Source organism: Lithobates pipiens, unplaced genomic scaffold (assembly GCF_037356315.1).
Source record: "Lithobates pipiens isolate NorthernLeopardFrog02 unplaced genomic scaffold, aLitPip1_a1.2 Scaffold_30, whole genome shotgun sequence".
In the NCBI taxonomy this organism is placed as follows: domain Eukaryota; kingdom Metazoa; phylum Chordata; class Amphibia; order Anura; family Ranidae; genus Lithobates; species Lithobates pipiens.
In genome coordinates, this window is record NW_027507791.1 from 171587654 (window position 1) to 171608922 (window position 21269).

General features: G+C 47.6%; 7 pseudogenes; all 7 read left to right on the plus strand.

Annotated features, from left to right (window-relative positions):
• The first annotated feature begins 4781 nt into the window (after nucleotides 1–4781).
• LOC143949557 (5S ribosomal RNA) lies at nucleotides 4782–4900 on the plus strand (annotated as a pseudogene).
• Nucleotides 4901–5516: 616 nt separating this feature from the next.
• LOC143949728 (5S ribosomal RNA) lies at nucleotides 5517–5635 on the plus strand (annotated as a pseudogene).
• Nucleotides 5636–9032: 3397 nt separating this feature from the next.
• LOC143947612 (5S ribosomal RNA) lies at nucleotides 9033–9151 on the plus strand (annotated as a pseudogene).
• Nucleotides 9152–19303: 10152 nt separating this feature from the next.
• On the plus strand, nucleotides 19304–19422 carry LOC143947984 (5S ribosomal RNA; annotated as a pseudogene).
• A 322-nt stretch (nucleotides 19423–19744) lies between these two features.
• LOC143949225 (5S ribosomal RNA) lies at nucleotides 19745–19863 on the plus strand (annotated as a pseudogene).
• A 320-nt stretch (nucleotides 19864–20183) lies between these two features.
• On the plus strand, nucleotides 20184–20302 carry LOC143946967 (5S ribosomal RNA; annotated as a pseudogene).
• A 321-nt stretch (nucleotides 20303–20623) lies between these two features.
• On the plus strand, nucleotides 20624–20742 carry LOC143948416 (5S ribosomal RNA; annotated as a pseudogene).
• The last annotated feature ends 527 nt before the right edge of the window (nucleotides 20743–21269 follow it).

The following is a 21269-nucleotide window of genomic DNA, read 5'->3' on the forward strand; positions in this document are numbered from 1 at the left end:
AGTATATACAGGTCGAGTTTAACTGGAAATACACAAAATATCTAGCTTACCTTTACATTGTTCAATAGAGCGTTGCAAAGTAATACCAAGGCAGAATTGTCGGAATAGCAATTAGATGAGATGATTGCTGTAATCATGAAATATCAGCAACGACTAGGTTTCTATCGGATGAGAAAGTATAATAACTGGCAAAGTATGACATGGCAAAGAGACAAATTGCATTAGAGATGTGAGATGGACATGAAATGTCAATCCCCATTGGTTACTTACATGTAAACGCGGCTACATACAGCAAAGTGTGAGCTAAGCAGCTAAAGGGTATTTAAGAGTAAATTGACGTAGCTTGAAAATTCCAACGTGTAAATCGTTCCATTAAATATGTTACACACGAAGACGGCTTACACTGACTGTTTTCCGTTTCCATTGGTCATCGGCATAATGTATCAGTAACCATGAACATTAATAGTGATAGACAGCTTACATTAGGATGTATGCATGATGTGAATGTAAAATGAATGTAAAATAGTTGCATTATGTGTTATTAATGTAATCAAACTGTATTGCTATGCTTTGCTACTGCAACCACTTCTCAATCAAGTCCCACTGCTTTTCTCACTTTTTGCCGCTGTTAAAAAATGTGTTGCAAGTGTTATGTGTTACAAATGGTTATCAGTGTGACAGTTAATGTGGAGAAAAAGTAATACACAAAATAGAGTCAGAAAGAGAATCCTATTGCATAGAGGTAGCGAGAGATGGTTGCATTAATCTTAATGTGCAGTGTGTAAAAGGTTTTAAAAAGATGGTTTTGTGTGACTTTTGCTTTAACGTAAAATTAGCTGTAGACATTATAATTTGTTACAATGATTTAGAGATAGTAATCTCTATAAAATAATAATTATAAGTATAGCAAAACAAATTAGGAAAATTTTGAGGCAGTATGTATAGTCGAGATATAGTGAATACACAAAAGGGATCAAGGGATAGTAGCAAAGTCAAGGGATAAATGCAAAGGTACTCTATTTAACAGTAAATTGACGTAGCTTGCAAATTCCAACGTGTAAATCGTTCCATTAATTTTGATGCTCAAGAAGACGGCTTACACTGACTGTTTTCCGTTTCCACTGGAAAGAGAATCCTATTGCATAGAGGTAGCGAGAGATGGTTGCATATGGCAGAAGGACGGCTTACACTGCTTTTCTCACATTTTGCTGCGGTAAAAAGAAATGTTTTGTCACTGTGTTTCAACTGTGACAGATAAGGTGGAGAAAAAGAAGTAATACAGAAAATAGAGTCAAACAGTGGAAACTTTATTTGTCATGACAGATGATACTTGGTTGAGCAATAAAACTGTTTTATTTAGATGTAAGACTAGTTTTATTCTCTACATATAGGGTTTTCAGAGAGTTGTATAATATAGGCGACCAATAGGACATTTAAATGGCTTAATATTGTAGGGAGGAAGTATCGCTGTTCAAAGGTAAGAGATTGAAAGCTTAGCTTGAAAATGGCCGAGAAATAGTTGCGTTAGTCTAAATTTAAAGGATATGCCGGTACCAATGAGAAAGCTTATATTAGACTAGTTGATGTTTGCATTACACAATCCTATTATTATTATTATTATTATTATTATTATTAAGATCCAAGTGCAGAGAGATACTCAGTTAATGTCAGAGATACTCGGTCAATGTCAGAAAAGCAATAAAACTGTTTACATCGTTAGAGAGCGATATTTACATTACTCTTAGTATGTGCAGCATGTCTGGTAGCAAATGGATGGTTTTGTGAACATTTTGCATTAAGGTACAATTAGCGGTAGAACTCATCGAAGTGAATAGATTTAAGCGGATTTTGAGATAGTACTCTCCATTTCTAATAAGAAATATAGAAAAATAAGTCAGGATGGTGTGTCAGGACTGTCACATACTCACAGTCCCGTTACAAATATGCAAAATAGAGCAAAAGAGTACATGGTTTATTTTGATGTATGATAGTTTTATTGCATGCTTGATGTGGATGATTAAAATCGTGTAGTGATCTATATTTAGCATAAGAATGAAAAGGCATAACATGGCAATGAGACAAACTCCATTAGAGATGTGAGCTAGATGAAATGATGAAATGTCTCTGTATAGCCCAGATTGTCTTCTGTTATCACTTAGCATACCCTCTAAATTCACTAGCCTTCTCTATATACACCAGCATGTTTACACTAGCCGGTCTTCTGCATACAATAGCCTGTCTTCGATATACACTAGCCTATGTTCTGAATACACTAGCCCGTCTTCTGTATACATTAGTCTCTCTGTATAAACTAGCATCTCTGTATACCCCAAACTGTCTTCTGTAAAAACTTGTCTCTCTTTATAACCTGTCTAGCCTTTCTTCTGTACACACTAGCTTCTCTGTATACACTAACCAGGCTTCTATATACAATAGCTTCACTCTATGCACTAGCCTCTCTGTATAATCTAGCCTCTCTATATACCCTAGATAGTGTTCTGCATCTCCGTAGTGGTAGCCTCTCCGTAGAAGCCAGCCTTTATTCTGTATTCACTAGCCTTTCTTCTGTATGCTGTAGTCTTCTATATATACTAGCTTCTCTGTACACCCTTGCATCTCTGTAATACACTAAACCCTCTGTATACCACAGCCTGTCTTCTGTATACACTAGACTGTAAACACTAGCTAGAATACACCAGCCTGTCTTCTGTACCCACTAGAATCTCTGTATACACTACCCAGTCTTCTGTATACACTGTCAGCTTGGATGTATACCCAAGCCTGTCTTCTGTATACACTAGTCTCTCTATATGCACTGTCCTATCTGTATACACTCGACTCTCTCTATACACTAACCTCTCTATATACACTAACATCTTTGTATATACTAGCCTCTCTTTAAATTAGCCTCTCTGTGTACCCCAGCCTCATTGTTTACTCTAGCATCTCTGTATACTCAAGCCTATCTGCGTACACGAGTCTGTATTCTGTATTCACTAGCCTGTATTCACTAGCCTTATATATACTAGCTTCTCGCTTCTCTGTACACCCTTGCATCTCTGTACACTAGACTCTCTGAATACACTAAACCCTCAGTATACCACAGCCTGTCTTCTGTATACATTAGACTGTAAAAACTAGCTAGAATACACCAGCCTGTCTTCTTTACCCAATAGACTCTCTGTATGCACTACCCAGTCTTCTGTATACACTGTCAGATTTGATGTATACCCAAGCCTGTCTTCTGTATACACTATTTTCTCTATATGCACTGTCCTTACTGTATACTCTCGACCCTCTCTATACATTAACCTCTCTATATACACTAACATCTTTGTATATCTCTCTTTAAATTAGCCTCTCTGTGTACCCCAGCCTCACTGTTTACTCTAGCATCTCTGTATACTCAAGCCTATCACGAGTCTTCTGTATTGTGTATTAACTAGCCTTTCTTCTGTATGCTGTAGTCTTCTATATATACCAGCTTCTCTGTACACCCTTGCATCTCTGTAAAACACTGTGTAAACTAGCCAGTCTTATGTATACACTAGACTCTCTGAATACACTAAACTCTCTGTATACCACAGCCTGTCTTCTGTATACACTAGACTGTAAAATCTAGCTAGAATACACCAGCCTGTCTTCTGTACCCACTAGACTCTCTGTATACACTACCCAGTCTTCTGTATAGAATGTCAGCTTTCATGTATACCCTTTCTGTATACACTAGCTTCTCTATATGCACTGTCCTTTCTGTATACACTCGACTCTCTCTATACACTAACCTCTCTATATACACTAACATCTTTGTATTTGTCTTTAAACTAGCCTCTCTGTGTACCCCAGCCTCACTGTTTACTCTAGCATCTCTGTATACTCAAGCCTATCTACATACACGAAACCTGTATTCTGTATTCACTAGCCTTTCTTCTGTATGCTGTAGTCTTCTATGTATACCAGCTTCTCTGTACACCCTAGCACTGTAACAGTGCTAGGTTCCTGTATTACAGAAACAGAACACCAGCAATAAGGTGTATACTGTGCAGGAGGCACACAACACCGACTCTAACTTCTGCACTGCAGATGCATGTATTGCAGAAATTGAACACCAGTAATAAAGGGTAGCTTCAGGTGTGTACTGTGCAGGAGGCACATAACACCCACTGTAACAGTGCTAGGTTCCCAAGCAGTAAAGACACTGTCCCTGCCTATCATCCTCTTTCCCTGACCACCGCAACACACTATACAAGGCCGCCGTGCTGGCGGCCTTATATAGTGTGGGGTGTGTACTAAACCCCCCTGAGCTATAATTGGCCACAGGAATCCTGCCTGTGGTGAATTGTGGCTCTCCTCACACAGGATGTCACATCTGTTCTTATTATATAGAACCTATTATGCTCCTCGTAAACTTTTTCAGTTTGGCCGAACGGCTGGACGCAAGTTGCCCCCGGTGCGGGAACATGGGGGGAGACATGATGCACATGTTTTGGAGATGCCCGAAGTTGATCCGCTACTGGACAGAGGTGACAGGAACCATTGATCGGGTGGTTGGAACCTCCACCAGGATGGAGGCGAAGTATTGTCTCCTGGGATTAGTTGAAGGAGTTGGAAACCCGGGAAGTAGCCAGATGGCAGTTCTGAGATGCCTATTTCAGGCAAGGAAACTGATTGCTCAACCCTGCTTAGCCTCCAATGTTGGCAATGACTTGGTTTTTTTCGCTTGTTTCCCAAGATGACCATGTTGGCGTTTGTCAAGATGGTTGAGAGTGCCCGAAGAGATCGCCTATGGCCCCATCACCTTGAAAGTGCCTGATCTTGTCTGATCTCGGAGGCTAAGCATTGTCGGGCCTGATTAGTAACTGGATGGGAGACCAACTGGGAATACCAGGTGCCGTAGGATTCTTTTTATGTTGTTGGCGTTGACATGGGGTTTTTTTTCTGCTTGTTTCCCAAGGTGATCATCTTGGCATTTGTCAAGAGGGCTGAGAGAGCCCAAAGAAATCTCCTACGGCCACATCCCCCTGAAAGCGCCCGATCTCATCTGATCTCAGAGGCTAAGCAGGGTCCGGCCTAGATAGTATTAAAGGTGCCGTAGGAATCTTTTTATATTGTTGGCTTTGACCTGTTTTTCTTTCGCTTGTTTCCCAAGGTGACCATTTTAGCATCAGTCAAGAGTTTTGAGTATGTCCCAAAGCGTTCGCCTGAGGTCACATCACCCTGAAAGCGCCCGATCTCAGAGGCTAAGCAGGGTCTGGGTCAGATGGGAGACCGGCAGGGTCTATGTTGTTGGCGTTGACCTTTTTTTTTTCACTTGTTTCCCAAGATAACCATCTTGGTATTTGTCAAGAGGGTTGAGAGTGTCTAAATAGAACACCTATGGCCACATCACCCTGAAAGCGCACAATCTCATCTGATCTCGGAGGCCTAGCAGTGTACGGCCTGGTTAATACCTGTATGGGAGACCATCTGTGAATACCAGGTGCCCAACAAGAGGGTTGAGAGTGCCCAAAGAGATCATCTACGGCCCCATCACCCTGAAAGCGCCCAATCTCATCTGATCTCAGAGGCTAAACAGTGTCGGGCCTGGTTAGTACCTGGATGGGAGACTGCCTGGAAATACCAGGTGCCATAGGCTTCTTTTTTTGTTGTTGGCTTTGAACTGTTTTTTTCGCTTGTTTCTCAAGGCGACCATCTTGGCGTTTGTCAAGAGGGTTGGGCGTGTCTTGAAGAGAACGCTTACGGCCACATCACCCTAAAAGCACCCGATCTTGTCTGATTTCAGAGGCTTAGCAGCATCAGGCCTGGTTAGTACCTGGACGGGAGACTGCCTGGGAAGACCAGGTGACATAGAAGGATCTGGCCTGGTTAGTGTCTTGATTGGGAGATCGCCTGGGAATTCCGGATGCCGTAGGATTCTTTTTATGTTGTTGGCTTTGACCTGTTTTTTTTCCCTTGTTTCCCAAGGTGACCATCTTGGCATTTGTCAAGAGGGTTGAGAGTGCACAAAGAAATTGCCTACGGGCACAACACCCTGAAAGCGCCCAATCTCGTTTGGTCTCAGAGGCTAAGCAGGGTTGGGCCTGGTTTGTACCTGGATGAGAGACCTCCTGGGTTTTCCAGATGCCGCAGGCTTCTTTTTATGTTGTTGGCGTTGACTTGTTTTTTTTGTTTGTTTCCCAAAGTGGCCATCTTGGCGTTTGTCAAGAGGGTTGAGCGTGCATTTGATCTCAGAGGCTAAGCAGGGTTGGGACATGGTTAGTACCTGGATGGGAGACCGCCTGGGATTTCTCGATGCCATAGGCTTTAGTTTTAAGTTGTTGGCATTGACTTATTTTTTTTTTTTTATTATTCTTTTATTAAGTAGAACAACATAAATATAACAGTCAACCATACAGCATGACCCAGGGTCACAATTACATGCTAACAAAAAATAGGCAGCCAAATATTTCTGGGTTCTCAGAGGGGAGTCCTACAGTTTCATGCAGAAAATAGAGAAACCCCACCTCCGACATGTAGTACAGTATAACTAGTGCAGCTCCGTTCGGACAAATGTAATCATGGAGAACAACTGGGACCACAGCGAGCCAGCTTATCATGACCTACGTGAACTAGAGTAAAATATGAGCCGGTCATGTCCAGAACCCTGGGGTTCTTCTGGGTCCCGAAGGCTAGTAAGGAGACAAGGCATAGTCAAAAGGGAGGACGGGGGAAGAAGAGAGTGCAAAGACGGAGAGAGAGGAGGTGGGGGGATGGCGACGGGGAAAAAAAGAAAAATAAAGACAAAAAGGGAGGGGGGGAATGCCACCCAGGGCAGACATGGCCTACGTAGGTAAACGTTAGATGTTCAGTCATTTTCTGGGACGGAGGCACTGCTCACCTCCCGAATGTAGTCTCGAGTACCAGTGAAATACCTCCAGGGCCTCCATGTAACACTAAATGCCTCTTCAGTGTTGTGAAGGGTGGCGGTCAATTCTTCCATCCGGAGAATATGATTGACTTTGGAATACCACAGCACCTTGGATGGGGGCTGAGGCTGCCTCCACAGTGCGGGAATGCAGGCCCGGGCGGCATTCAGGAGTTGCATTGTGAGGGTTTTTTTGTATTTTCGAACAGGCTGTTCGGTCAAGTGTAGAAGGCACGCTACTGGGAACCCAAAAGTTCCTCAAGGTCGGGCATGCCCAGAAAAGGTGTCCCATGGTCCCCATATCTGAATTTCACCTCCAACAAACATCCGGGATCGATCTATCCATTTTATTCAGAAGGTATGGGACTCTATACCAGCGTGAGACTATCTTGTATCTTGATATTGGTTTGCGATGGAAGCTTTATGTACTAAGGTCAGGATCTTCCCTATCTGTTGTGGGGTAAATGTGATGCCTAAGTCCCTCTCCCATTTGTGGATAAATGGTGGGGGTCGACTCCTCCTCCTGACTACTCAATAGTTTGTACAGGAGGGAGAGGGTGTGTCGCACAGGTTCCCTTTTGTGACAGATGGATTCATAGGGTGTCAGGTCTCTAGGAGTGTAGGGGGCCCTTTGTATGGCCAGAAGAAAGTGACAAAGTTTATAAGCACTAAACAAGTCAAGCGGAGGGTCAGAAAGCTCGGCGACAGTTTGCGTGGTCGGGAGCCCTCCCGTGGGCCACACCTCTCCCAGATGCTGTTTCCCCACCACTGTCAACTGTCGCAGTTTCTTGTTGGTAAATCCCGGTGGGAAGTCTGGATTACCTATAACCGGAGTCATTGGTGATGGCAGGGGAGCAATGTGTGTGCAGCGGAACAACCTCCGCACAACAGCCAACCTAGCTCCCACTACGGGGTGACCTCTGAGGTCTTTTGGTAGGGAGGACAGGAGCCACGGGGAGGTCAATAGGGGAATGGATCCATCCTCAATCTCCATCTCCACCCACTGCTTGTGTGGGCCATTACAATGCCAATCAACGACTCTCTCTAGCAGAGTCACTCTGTAGTATTGTCTGAGATCTGGGACACCCAGACCCCCCTTGTCCTTTGGTCTGGCAAGCAATTGCAAACGGGCTTTGGGCAGTTTGCGCGCCCAAATAAAGTCCCGGAGCAGCACCTGCAGTCGTCTGAAAAAAATTGGGGGTAACCGGATCGGTAATGTCTGGAACATGTATAAGATCCGAGGGAGGGCCATCATTTTGAATGCATTACAGCGCCCGAACCAGGTCAGTGTTAAACCATGCCAGTTTCCCAAATCAGATTTCAGTCTATCCAGGAGAGGAACAAAATTAAGCAGGTACAATTGCGCTAAATCCGCTGCGATGTTAACGTATAGATTTTTCAGCCCAGTAGAATGGAAAAGAGGTGCGGAGCCTCTTGGCCTCACCATCCGGGACCGATATATTCAATACAGCCGACTTGGCGCAATTGTTTTTATAGTTTGATAGGCTGCCGTGTCGCTGTAGAGACGCAAGTATTTTGGGAAGCAAAATGTGTGGATTGGAGACGGAAAAAATTAGATCGTCAGCGTACGCCGCAATTTTGTGGTGTGCCGAGGGTTTGGATATGCCAGTAATATTCGGGTCATTCCAAACGTGACACATAAGTGGTTCCAGTGTCAGAATTAAAATTAGGGGAGACAGAGACCACCCCTGCCTCGTCCCATTAGTGATGGGGAAAGAGTCCGAGCACCACTCGGTCACCCGTACCGCTGCCGATGGCGTGGAGTAAAGCGACATTACCCAGCTCATCATGTTGGGGCCAAGACCTATATGTTCCAGGGTGGCCTGCATAAAGTGCCAAGGTGACCATCTTGGCGTTTGTCAAGAGGGTTGAAAGTGCCTGAAGAGATTGCCTACGGGCACATCACCCTGAAAGCACCCGATCTCGTTTGATGTTGGAGGCTAATAGAGTCGGGCCTTGTTAGTACCTGGATGGGAGACCGCCTGGGAATACCAGGTGTCGTAGACTTCTTTTTATGTTGTTGGCGTTGACCTGTTTTTTTTTCGCTTATTTCCCAAAGTGACCATCTTGGTGTTTGTCAAGAGGGTTGAGAGTGCCTGAAGAGATTGCCTATGGCCACATCACTCTGAAAGCACCCAATCTCATCTGATCTTGGAGGCTAAGAAGAGTCGGGCCTGGTTAGTACCTGGATGGGAGACCACCTGGGATTACCAGTTATTGTAGGCTTCTTTTTATGTTGTTGGCGTTGATTCGTTTTCTTTTTTCTGCTTGTTTCCCAAGGTGACCATCTTGGCATTTGTCAAGAGGGTTGAGAGTGCCCAAAGAGATCGCTTACAGCAGCATCACCCTGAAAGAGCCCAATCTCGTCTGATCTCGGATGCTAAACAGTGTCGGGCCTGGTTAGTACCTGGATGGGAGACAGCCTGGGAATACCAGGTGCCATAGGCTTCTGTTTTTTTTGTTTTTTTATTTAGTAGTATGCGACATACAATGCAAAGGCAACTTCACAGAATGTGTGATACAAATAGTTACAAACAAATGATCATATTGCATGGATATCAGAGCCAATGGTAAGACGTCTGAGGAAAATAGCACGTGTACAGCTTTGCGGTCATATCAAGATGAGATTAAAGCTCCATCTCGTTGGGATCCTCTACCACTTAAAATATTATTGATACTAGCCCTGCTACCCTCGAAGAGTTTAGATATCCATAGATAGGGGAAATGTATTGTGTAGTAGTCAAATGGGGTCGGAACATACCATTTTCTTTTCCCTTTTTTGAGTTAAGAAGGGAAATAGTAGAACTGAAAGGAGGGAGAAGGGGAAAGAGAAGATTGGGGAAGGAAATGGCAGAAAAGGAAAAGAAGGGGTAAGGGGGTGTCGTGGGTAGAGTGGATAGGATGGGGTCCCCTCCCAGGGAGCAAGAGACGCCCTCGGCTCACCAGCTCATCAGCTGTCCAACGTTTGGAACAGCGATCTCCAACGATCACCATGAGCTTACTATGTCTCGCGGAGGTATTCTTCCGAAAAGCGAAACTGGGTCCAGTAGAACCATCTGTTCCCATGCTCCTCCGTTTTATCCCTCATTGTGGCAGTCAGGTCTTCCATTCGTTCAATATCATTTACCCTTGCGAACCACTGGGTCACCATTGGAGCAGATTGCTCTTTCCACTGACTTGGGATGCAGGCCCTAGCTGCATTGAGGAGATGTTTAAGTAAGGACTTATGATAACGCTTTCTCGACATAGGAGTTAGATTGAGAAGAACTGCTGCGGGATCATTGGCTAAGGAAATGTCTGTGAACTTGTGGATGAGTCTCAGGACAGGCTGCCAGAATGTTTGTAATTTAGGGCTTTCCCAGAAAATGTGGAGAATGGGGCCACATTTGGTCCACAGCGACAGCAGCGGTCAGATTGACCGGGGAATATTTTTTTTTGCAAATATAAGTTTATTCAAGGTTTTCACATACATGGGGTAGATCCCCCAGGGGAAAAAAAAAGAGGAACAAAAAGTGACAATAAAGACAGTGAAGGTCGCAGCCTCCATAGTGTGCAGCATAGTAACAGGAAATGCGACTATCAACTACTTAATACACCGTCATATGGGATCGACCTCAGTAGGAGTCCCCCCTCTGCCAAAACTGGCAAGGGGGTCCACAAATATACCAAGTACAGTGAATAACTCAAGGTCTAGATCTAGAGGCCGAACTCGCAGCCACTGTAGGTAATCAGTAGGTCGCATGCATAAGGGAACAGTTTGCAACGGTGTATAAACATAAGAAAAAGAAAAGAGGGGGGGAAGATGAGAAAAGCAGAAGAGGATGGGGGGGAATGGTGTAGAAGAAAGAGCTAATGAAAAGAGGGGGTGAAGAATTTAAGGAAAGGGAGGATGGGGGAAGGAGGGGGAAGGAAAAGATTAGGAAAGGGAAACGGAGGAAACTCGGAGTCCCCCGCCCGAATGTTTGTCAGTCCCCCCGACTCCCCTTAGTGCCCCAAAAGGGCTCTACCTTCTGTCGAGTACACAAACACATTCCAGAGTGACCACGTTTTCCGGTAAACTTCCTGCCTATCTTGAGCAGTCAGTATCAAATCTTCCATTTTGTTAATTTCTTCCACCCTCCTCAACCACATGGCTACGGAAGGGGGAGTTTGCTGTTTCCAGAGCAGAGGAATACAAGATTTGGCCGCGTTGGTAAGATGGCGCAAGACTGACCGCGCATATCTCTTAGGGGGCAAGTCCGATAAATGTAAGAGGAAGAAGGCTGGATCATTTGGGACTTGCCATTCCGTGAACTTCTGGACAATATTGCGGACTGCAGTCCAAAAGTCCAAGAGCCTGGGACAGGACCAAAAAACATGTAGGAGCGTACCCCGGTCTTCCCCGCAGCGCCAGCAATGTGCGGGCGTGTCCGGGAAAACAAGGTGGAGGCGGCTAGGGGTCAGGTACCATCTTGTGAGGATTTTATAATTCAACTCCTGTGTTTTGGTGCATATTGAGGACTTTAGGGTAAACCGTAAAACCCGCGTAATCTGTGCGGGCGTGAAGGTGTAGCCCAAGTCCCTCTCCCATTTCGCAAGACTGGAGATCTGGTGCGTTGGCGGCGGCGTGTTTAAGAGCCCATACATTTGAGAAAGAAGTCGGGGGATAGGGTCTGTGCCAGAGAAGTACTCCTCAAATACCGTCAGCGATCTAGAGTGAGCCAAGGGGTTCGGGATGACCGGGGAATATTTTGGCCAACACCACCGGTGTACGATACCAGCGTGTGATCAGCTTATATGAGATCTCCTGACATTTACTGCAGAGTGACGACTTTTGGGCGAAAAAGAGTATTCTGTCCTTCTGTGGTTTGGAGAATGTAGTTTGTAAGTCCCTTTTCCATTTAGCTAGGAAGGGTGGATCCGTGGAGGATTGTGCGTCTGTCAGGATTTGGTAGGACCTAGAGAGGGAACCACGAACTGGGCCATCATCCAGGCAAAGTTCCTCGAAGGGGTGGAATTGTCTAGAGAAGAACGAATGGTTAGGTAGTGATCCGAGGAAATGGATTAGCTGTCTAGCTCTCCAGCTATCCAATGCAACAGGTACTTGCTCTAGCAGTATGGTCCCCATGGGAATCAAGCCCGTGGGTCCAAGAAATAGGGCTGCTCTCAGAAGCCCTTTCGGGGCTTGCCTGGTAAAGGCCTGGTCAGACAGGCCCGGAGGGAATCTAGGATGTCCAATAATTGGGGTCATAGGAGAAGGGAAGTTAGTCAGGTGGGAAAGGTGAAAAAAACTATCCATCTCGGCGAGCGAGGGGCCAATTAACGGGTGAGTAGTCACACAGGGCTCCAATGGCCTCCCCGCCCAAGGCAGACCAGCCAGTGGAACCCGCGCCATCTCCTGCTCTAGCTTGACCCATAGCTTCAGTTCCCCATGCCGGTGTCTTATCACATATGGTCCCCCATCGGATAGTGTCCGCTGTGTACTGCGCATTCCGAAAATTGCCGAGCATGAACGGCGCCTGCGCACTGAGTCCAGGTTCTATCCCCACTATCCAAGTGGACATAGAGTAAGAATATAAAAGAGCCGAGCGCAGCGAGGCAAAGCCCGAAGCGTGGCGAGCGAAGCTCGCCTGCAAGGAACCCTCTAATATTCACAACCCTATGTCCGCTTGGATGGTGGGGCTACCACCTCCACTCACCGCGCAGGCGGCGTTCAGCTTTGGAGATTTTCCGAAGCTTCGTCTGCTCCGTACTGTGCATGCGCAGTACGGCGCGGACACTATATCATGACCGGACAGTATATGGCAGAACACCGGCACCAGTCAACCACCGGTGTCATGTGCGTCGCTGTGTAATATAGAGCAGGGTCCGGGAAGCCAATACCTCCCCGCAATTTCGGTCGCAATAGCATTGCCCTACCAATACGCATATGTTTTCCGCGCCAGAGGAACTTGATAAAGATTGAGCGAACCGCATGAAAGAAAGTCTGGGGTATTTTGATAGGTAAGGCTTGTAGTAGATACAGAAGTCGTGGCATCGTGTTCATCTTCAACACATTACAGCGTCCGAACCATGACAGAGCTAGTGGGTCCCATCTTTTAAGGTCCGCTGTAAGCCCATAGGCTTCTTTTTATGTTGTTGGCTTTGACCTGTTTTTTTTGCTTGTTTCTCAAGGCGACCATCTTGGCGTTTGTCAAGAGGGTTGGGCGTGTCTTGAAGAGAACGCTTACGGCCACATCAACCTGAAAGCACCCGATGTTGTCTGATTTCAGAGGCTAAGCAGCATCAGGCCTGGTTAGTACCTGGATGGGAGACTCCCTGGGAAGACCAGGTGCCATAGAAGGATCTGGTCTGGTTAGTGACTCTTTTTTTTTTTTAATTCTTTATTTACGGATTGCAGGTAATACAGAGACAAACTGGATCCCTCAGTTTTCCAGGTTAACAAAAATACATAGTTAATACTTTGTGGGGGACCGGGGGAAACCTAACAACTTATGTCAGCAGCAGCCCCAGCCGTGGCTAGGCCACCACATTATCCCACTCTAATGATCTGGCACCCCAGTGTCTACTTATAAACCAGGGCAGTCCCCGGGGCGATCCCCCTCAAGGCCCAAACTGAGGGGCCTCTAACATCGGTCACCTTCATTCTACTGGTCAAAGAGCTCAGCCGGGACCACCCCGAGGGCCGCCAACCCCTGGCTGGGAAATCGAGGGAACAAAACGAAAAGATCCTTGCAATCACCATGTATTTTAATTATACTTGGGAGTTAGGGGGTAGGGAAAGAGGGGGGAGCAAATGGGCAGGAGAAGGGTATGGGGGTAGAAAGAATGAAAGTTATAGGGGGCTAACAGTGCTACGAGGCAGACGGGGGAGAGAGTGAACCAGGGTGGTATACGAGAAGGGAGAGAAAGAAAGAGGACTCCGATGGGTTCCCGCGACCGGACCCTTCCCTCTATACACGTGCCAGAGCCTACAGATAGGATCTGTATGCATCGGAAAACCTGAACAGGCTCCAAGACAACCAACGAGCAGTGTGCTCTTCCTCCCTGTCGCCTAACGCTGATGTGAGCTGTTCCATACGGTAGATGTCGCAAACTCTTGCAAACCAGTGAGACACCAGTGGAGCGGCCTGCTGTTTCCACATGCTAGGTATACATGCCTTGGCCCCACTCAGAAGATGTTTTAAGAGAGATTTATGGTACTTCTTGCTCGAGAGTGGGGTCAGATTGAGGAAGATCGCAGCTGCGTTGTTCTGGAGATCAATAGCCGTGAGGTCAAAAATGATATTGAGAACCTGTCTCCAGAAATGGGCCAGTTGAGGGCATTCCCAGAAGATATGTAGTAACGTGCCGGCTTGTTCACCGCATCTCCAGCACAAAGGGCTGTGACCGGGAAACATAGCCGCCAGGACAGTGGGGGTCCTGTACCATCGGGTCAAAATTTTATAAGCTATTTCCTGGTATTTACTACATAGGGATGACTTGTGCGCAAAAAGAAGCACGCGGTTCTTCTGGTCTGGCGAGAGCCGGACATGCAGGTCTCGCTCCCATTTTTCCACGAACACCAGGTTACCCTGGGAGAGTTGGTCCAGTAGGATGCGATATGACAGGGAAAGAGACCCTCGGGTCGGTTCCTCTCCTGAGCATACCTCCTCAAACGATGTTAGGGGTCTGCGGAATTCGCCACTGTTTGGCAAAGATTTCAAGAAGTGGGAGAGTTGGGCAAGCTTCCACTGTCCCAGGGCCGTGGTTGCTAACGCCTCGTACATAGTGGAGACCGCTGTCCACGTCCTAGGGCCAAGAAAAGAAGAGGCCCGCACAAGGTCCCGGTCAGGGTCGAGGCGGAAAGACTTTTCCGTCATGCCGGGTTCAAAGCGTGGGTGTCCAATAATAGGAGTCATGGGCGAAGGGAAACTGGGCACGCCCGTCAGGGTAAAATATCTGTCTAGCTCTTGTAACGTTGGCTCAATGAGTGGGTGTGCCCACGTCGCTCCCGACCAGCCCGGTCCACTCCAGGGCAAACCCTCAAGTGGAAATGGTACGGATTCACGCTCCAGACGAACCCACAGCTTATCCTTCAGGTGTCTGCACCAGTCAACTACTCTGTTCATGTGCACCGCCGTATATTACCATGCCGGATCTGGGAGGCCAATCCCTCCCTTGTCTTTTGGTCTGAGCAGTAATGTTCGGCTGAGTCTTGGAGGCCTGCCCTGCCATACGTATCGAATAAAGATGGAGCGCATGGCTTTAAAAAATGATTGGGGGATTTTTATCGGTAAGGCTTGTAATAGATACAAGAGTCTGGGCATTACATTCATTTTGAGCACATTGCATCTCCCAAACCAAGAGGTCGCCAACTTTGACCACCTCTCTAGATCTACGGCAACATTTTTTAGAAGCGGCTGGAAATTCAATTGGAAAATCAGATGTGGGTCCGGGGGAACCAGCGACGGGAGGTTTGCCGAAGCTAGGTACTCGTCAATGGCCGCTGTGCCGGCCTGGAGGGCGTCTCCTGAGTCCCGGGGGTGCAAGTTATAAAGGGCTTCATAGAAAGATCGGAAACACTCCGCTATCTCCCGTGAATCATGAAGCTTGGCACCCGAAGGGGAGGTTATGGTTGGAATGAAGGACGCGTTGCGTTGGGCACGCAGGGAGTTCGCTAGGGACCTACTACACTTGACTCCATATTCATAATACGTCCTGCGGACCCACATGAGTCTGGTTCTAGCCTGAAAGAGAGAGAAATCTCTGATTTGTTCTCTAAGATCTCTCACCTCCACCTCCAGCGCAGCAGTCAGCTGGGATTTGTGTCGTTGTTCACACGCATGCAACTTGGCAATAAGTTTGGAGAGAGCCTCAGTTTTGGCCACTTTGAGTCTATGACCATGTTTAATAAGAATGCCCCTAATGTAGCATTTATGAGCCGCCCATAACATGAGGGGGTTGGAAACAGAATCACGGTTATGATCAAAGTAACTTTCTAATTCCCTAAGCAGGTCTGCGTGGGTCTCAGGGTCCTTCAGGAGAGACTCGTTCAGTCTCCACCAGGACTGACCACGCGACTCCTGTTGTAGCTTCAGCATCAAAGAAATCGGGGCATGGTCAGACAGGGCTATGTGGCCTATCTGAGCGTCTGTGACCGCCGGGATAGCATTGTGGGCGACTAAAAACATATCTATACGTGAGTAAGAACCACGAGCGGTGGAAAAGAACGTATAGTCCCTATCCTGTGGGTGAAGCGTACGCCACACATCGATCAGTCGGTGGGAGTGTAGCAGGTCTCTTATGTGTGAACGCGTTCTCGCAGAAATCGCAAAGGTGCCCGATGATGAGTCTCTGCGGGGGTCCAAGGTGAGGTTAAAGTCCCCCCCAATGATCAAAGTACCCTCTGAGAATGCAGCCAGGGCATCCAAGGATGCTTCTAAGGCCGGCAGCTGGTCCACATTTGGCATGTATAGGTTGGCAAGAGTAAAAGTTTGCGAGTGGAGAGTTCCCTTAATGAAGAGATATCTCCCTTCACTATCGGCTTGGACAGCTAACAGGCGCCACGGCAAGTTTTTAGCAAGAAGAACACACACTCCTCTCGATTTGGAAGTAGGGGACGTGCTGTGGTGGGCCAGGGGGAAGTGCTTACTATAAAGCCGTGGTATTTGGTCTGTCCTGAAATGGGTCTCCTGGAGGAAAACTATTTGGGGCTTCATCCGCCACAATTCTGTTAGGCAGCTGGACCTTTTTTCAGGTACATTCAGCCCTTTCACATTACAGGAAACCAGCTTCAGGGCCATGACGGCAGTGGTACCCGGCCGGCGGTCCCCACCAGAGTCAGTAGTAGATATAGAGTTCAAGCACAGAGGAAGAGGAGGAGAAAAAGGAAAAGCAGTAACGAAGCGGAGAAGGTCCGGAGTTAGTAGGGAGGAGGAGGGTAGGAGGGGTGGGGATAGATCGGGGAATTGCTAAAGCTCCTATCGGAGAGAACCTGCCGGTTAGGGCAGAGGGGCCTAGTGGGGGAAGAGGTAAGGCACTGCAGAGGGAGGAACTCGTCGGTGCAGTACCCCTCCAGCATCCCATGGTCCATGCAGTCGCAATCGGGCGTGCACGGAGCTTCTTTGGCATCTTAACTACGACATCAAACGCATTATAGAACATCACTGCAGCAGGTATCGGGCAGTTAACAACAGTAGAACAGTGCATAATTAGACCAACATATTAAACTTTTCAACACAGAGTATAGATAACTTTATACCACCCAGGCACCCACCCCTCCCCCCCCCCCAGAAAAAAAAAAAAAGGAAAAAAAGGGGGGGGGGGAGGAGGAGAGGGGGAGGGAGCAGGAACGCCGCCCAGGGGCACCCGGGGGCACCACCAGGCAGTCCAAAAACACAAAGAGCGCCGAGACTAGGGCACCTGTAGATAAACAGTAACGAGAATGGTGAACAGTACCGCCAATAACTCAGGGCTTCGTCCAGGAAGCGCAGTGTCCAACTCTGTTCTTCCAATGTCCTTCCTCTCCCCTAGCTGGGGCGCTGGGAACAATGGCCCGTGGCATGGTAAACAACACAAAGCTGGATACTCCAGCCGTCTATGTTGGTAGAGAAAAAGAAAACAAAAAAAAAAGGGTATAACACAGGAATAACGGAAAATTACTGTACTCTCTCAGGGTTCACGATCTTGAGGGGCCTGCGATCTCTGATGTTGGGATCGACGGTGGCGTCTCACTCTCTGTTGCCTGGTTGAGGGGTTGTTCGTCGGGGCCACTGCTCCCTGGGGGACAACAGGAGCCAACCAGTCGGGGACCTGAACCGAGGGCAGGCCCAAAGCCTCCAGAAAGGACGGGACCTCCGAAGGGTGTCGTAGCGCAAGGGGCCTCCCATTTTTGCGCACTATAAGGTGAAACGGATGGCCCCACTTGTATGGAATCCTCCGTTCAGTTAGGTGTTCCAGAAGGGGTCGCAGACAGCGTCTCATCTGGAGGGTCTTGCGGGATACATCTGGCAGAAGGGTGACTTGGGCCCCGTCAAAATCAATGCTGCCTTTGCGCCACGCCGCTTGCAGGACATCCTCCCTAACTGAGTAATTGTGGAGACAGCATAAAACGTCACGTGGCCGGTTCTCTGTGGGGCTCCTGGGGCCCAGGGTCCTGTGGACTCTATCAATGGCTATTACTGTGTCAGCAGCGCGGTCCAGACAGGCGTTAAATATAGCTGTAACTGTGGCTTTGAGGTCTGCCTGGCCAGCGGCTTCGGGCAAGTCTCTGATCCTGATGTTGCGTCTGCGGTTGCGATTCTCAAGGTCATCCACTAGGAGTTGCAACTGTGTGACTCTTTCAGCAAGGGTATCATGTGCGGTTTGCAGGCCAGAAACATCAGTGGTCAGGGAGGTCACATCCGATGCCAGGGTGGTCACCCGCTCGTTCGTAGCCGACACGTCACGTTTGACCCCTGCGATTTCATGTCGCAAGGTCGTTTCAATCCTGGCTGCCATACAGCTAAAGTCTGCTTTAGTGGGAAGGTTTTGGAGTAAAGCTAGGATGGCCTTGTCCCCCAATAATGCCGGTGCTGGTGGCAGCGGTGGGTCCCCCTGTGTGTCTGAGGTAAGAGCAGCCCGGCCATTCGGTCCTGGGATGAGGCTTCCACTGCGGGAGGGTCTCTGGGACAGTTGGGAGTTGTGAGGGAACCAGGGTGGCAGGCCGCTATGGTCCGGGCTGTCAAGCGAGGCCATGGACAGTGAGCGGGGGAGACACGGGGACAAGTCACTAGGCGGGGAGAACGGGGGCATGTCGTGTCCCTGCATAGCAGTCTGCTCACCTTCCCTCTGTACCGCGTGTCCTGGAGCGCCGGAGGCCGCGGGCGCCATCTTGGCTGGATCCGGCGTGGAGGCCGGAGGCTGCAGCGGGACCAAGTACCTGTCCATGGCAGCAGCGGCGGACCCCGCTCGGCTGGCTGTGTTCCGCCGAAGCGCGGGGATGTCGGCGATGCCGAAATATGCGACCAGACTGTGGTAAAGGGGTGTGGAGGGGTCACGGACCGGGAGCTCCGGAAAAGAGCGTCCTCACTCCTTCATGCCTAGGTCACGCCCACCCTGGTTAGTGTCTTGATTGGGAGATCGCCTGGGAATACTGGATGCCGTAGGCTTCTTTTTATGTTGTTGGCTTTGACCTGTTTTTTTTAGCTTGTTTCCCAAGGTGACCATCTTGGCCTTTGTCAAGAGGCTTCAGAGTGCCCAAAGAGAGTGCCTACGGCCAAATCACCTATATAGTATCTTATATATAATAACTAAAAATATTTTTTATTATTATAGATATAGATATATAGTATAGTGATTTGGCCGTAGGCACTCTCTTTGGGCACTCTGAAGCCTCTTGACAAAGGCCAAGATGGGTTGAGAGTGCCTGAAGAGATTGCCCATGGCCACATCACTCTGAAAGCACCCAATCGCGTCTGATCTTGGAGGCTAAGAAGAGTCGGGCCTGGTTAGTACCTGGATGGGAGACCACCTGGGAATACCAGTTATTGTAGGCTTCTTTTTATGTTGTTGGCGTTGATTCGTTTTTTTTTTTTTTTCTTGTTTCCCAAGGTGACCATCTTGGCATTTGACAAGAGGGTTGAGAGTGCCCAAAGAGATCACTTACAGCAGCATCACCCTGAAAGAGCCCTATCTCTTCTCTTCTCTGAGGCTAAGAAGGGTTGGGCCTAGTGGGTACCTGGATGGGAGATGGCGTTGGAATACCAGGTACCGTATTCTTCTTTTTATGTTGTTGAAATTGACCTGTTTTTTTTCGCTTGTGTCTCAAGGTGACTATCTTGGCATTTGTCAAGAGGGTTGAGAATGCCCAAAGAGATTGCCTATGGGCACATAACCCTGAAAGCGCCCGATCTCCTCTGATCTCAGAAGGTAAACAGGGTTGGGCCTTGCTAGTACCTGGATTGGAGACCACCTGGGAATACTAGGTGCTGTAGGCTTCCTTTTATGTTGTTGGCCTTGACCTGTTTTTTTTTCCACTTGTTTCCCAAGGTGACCATCTTGGCTTTTGTCAAGAGGGTTGAAAGTGCCTGAAGAGATTGCCTACGGGCACATCACCCTGAAAGCACCCGATCTCGTTTGATGTTGGAGCCTAAGAAGAGTCGGGCCTTGTTAGTACCTGGATGGGAAACCGCCTGGGAATACCAGGTGTCGTAGACTTCTTTTTATGTTGTTGGCGTTGACCTGTTTTTTTTTCGCTTGTTTCCCAAAGTGACCATCTTGGTGTTTGTCAAGAGGGTTGAGAGTGCCTGAAGAGTTTGCCTATGGCCACATCACTCTGAAAGCACCCAATCTCGTCTGATCTTGGAGGCTAAGAAGAGTCGGGCCTGGTTAGTACCTGGATGGGAGACCACCAGGGAATACCAGTTATTGTAGGCTTCTTTTTATGTTGTTGGCGTTGATTCGTTTTTTTTTTTTTGCTTGTTTCCCAAGGTGACCATCTTGGCATTTGTCAAGAGGGTTGAGAGTGCCCAAAGAGATCGCTTACAGCAGCATCACCCTGAAAGAGCCCTATCTCTTCTCTTCTCTGAGGCTAAGAAGGGTTGGGCCTAGTTAGTACCTGGATGGGAGATGGCGTTGGAATACCAGGTGCCGTATTCTTCTTTTTATGTTGTTGACATTGACCTGTTTTTTATCGCTTGTATCTCAAGGTGACTATCTTGGCATTTGTCAAGAGGGTTGAGAATGCCCAAAGAGATTGCCTATGGGCACATAACCCTGAAAGCACCCGATCTCCTCTGATCTCAGAAGCTAAACAGGGTTGGGCCTTGCTAGTACCTGGATTGGAGACCACCTGGGAATACTAGGTGCTGTAGGCTTCTTTTTATGTTGTTGGCCTTGACCTGTTTTTTTTTTCACTTGTTTCCCAAGGTGACCATCTTGGCGTATGTCAAGAGGGTTGAGAGTGCCCGAAGAGATTACCTATGGCCCCATCACCCTGAAAGCACCCAATCTCGTCTGATCTCGGATGCTAAACAGTACGCTAAACAGTACCTGGATGGGAGACTGCCTGGGAATACCAGGTGCCATAGGCTTCTTTTTTTTTTTTTTTTATTTAGTAGTATGCAACATACAATGCAAAGGCAACTTCACAGAATGTGTGATACAAATAGTTACAAACAAACGATCATATTGCATGGATATCAGAGCCAATGGTAAGAAGTCAGAGGAGAATAGCATGTGTACAGCTTTGCGGTCATATCAAGATGAGATTAAAGCTCCATCTCGTTGGGATCCTCTACCACTTAAAATATTATTGATACTAGCCCTGCTATCCTCGAAGAGTTTAAATATCCATAGATAGGGGAAGAGTATTGTGTAGTAGTCAAATGGGGTCGGAACATAC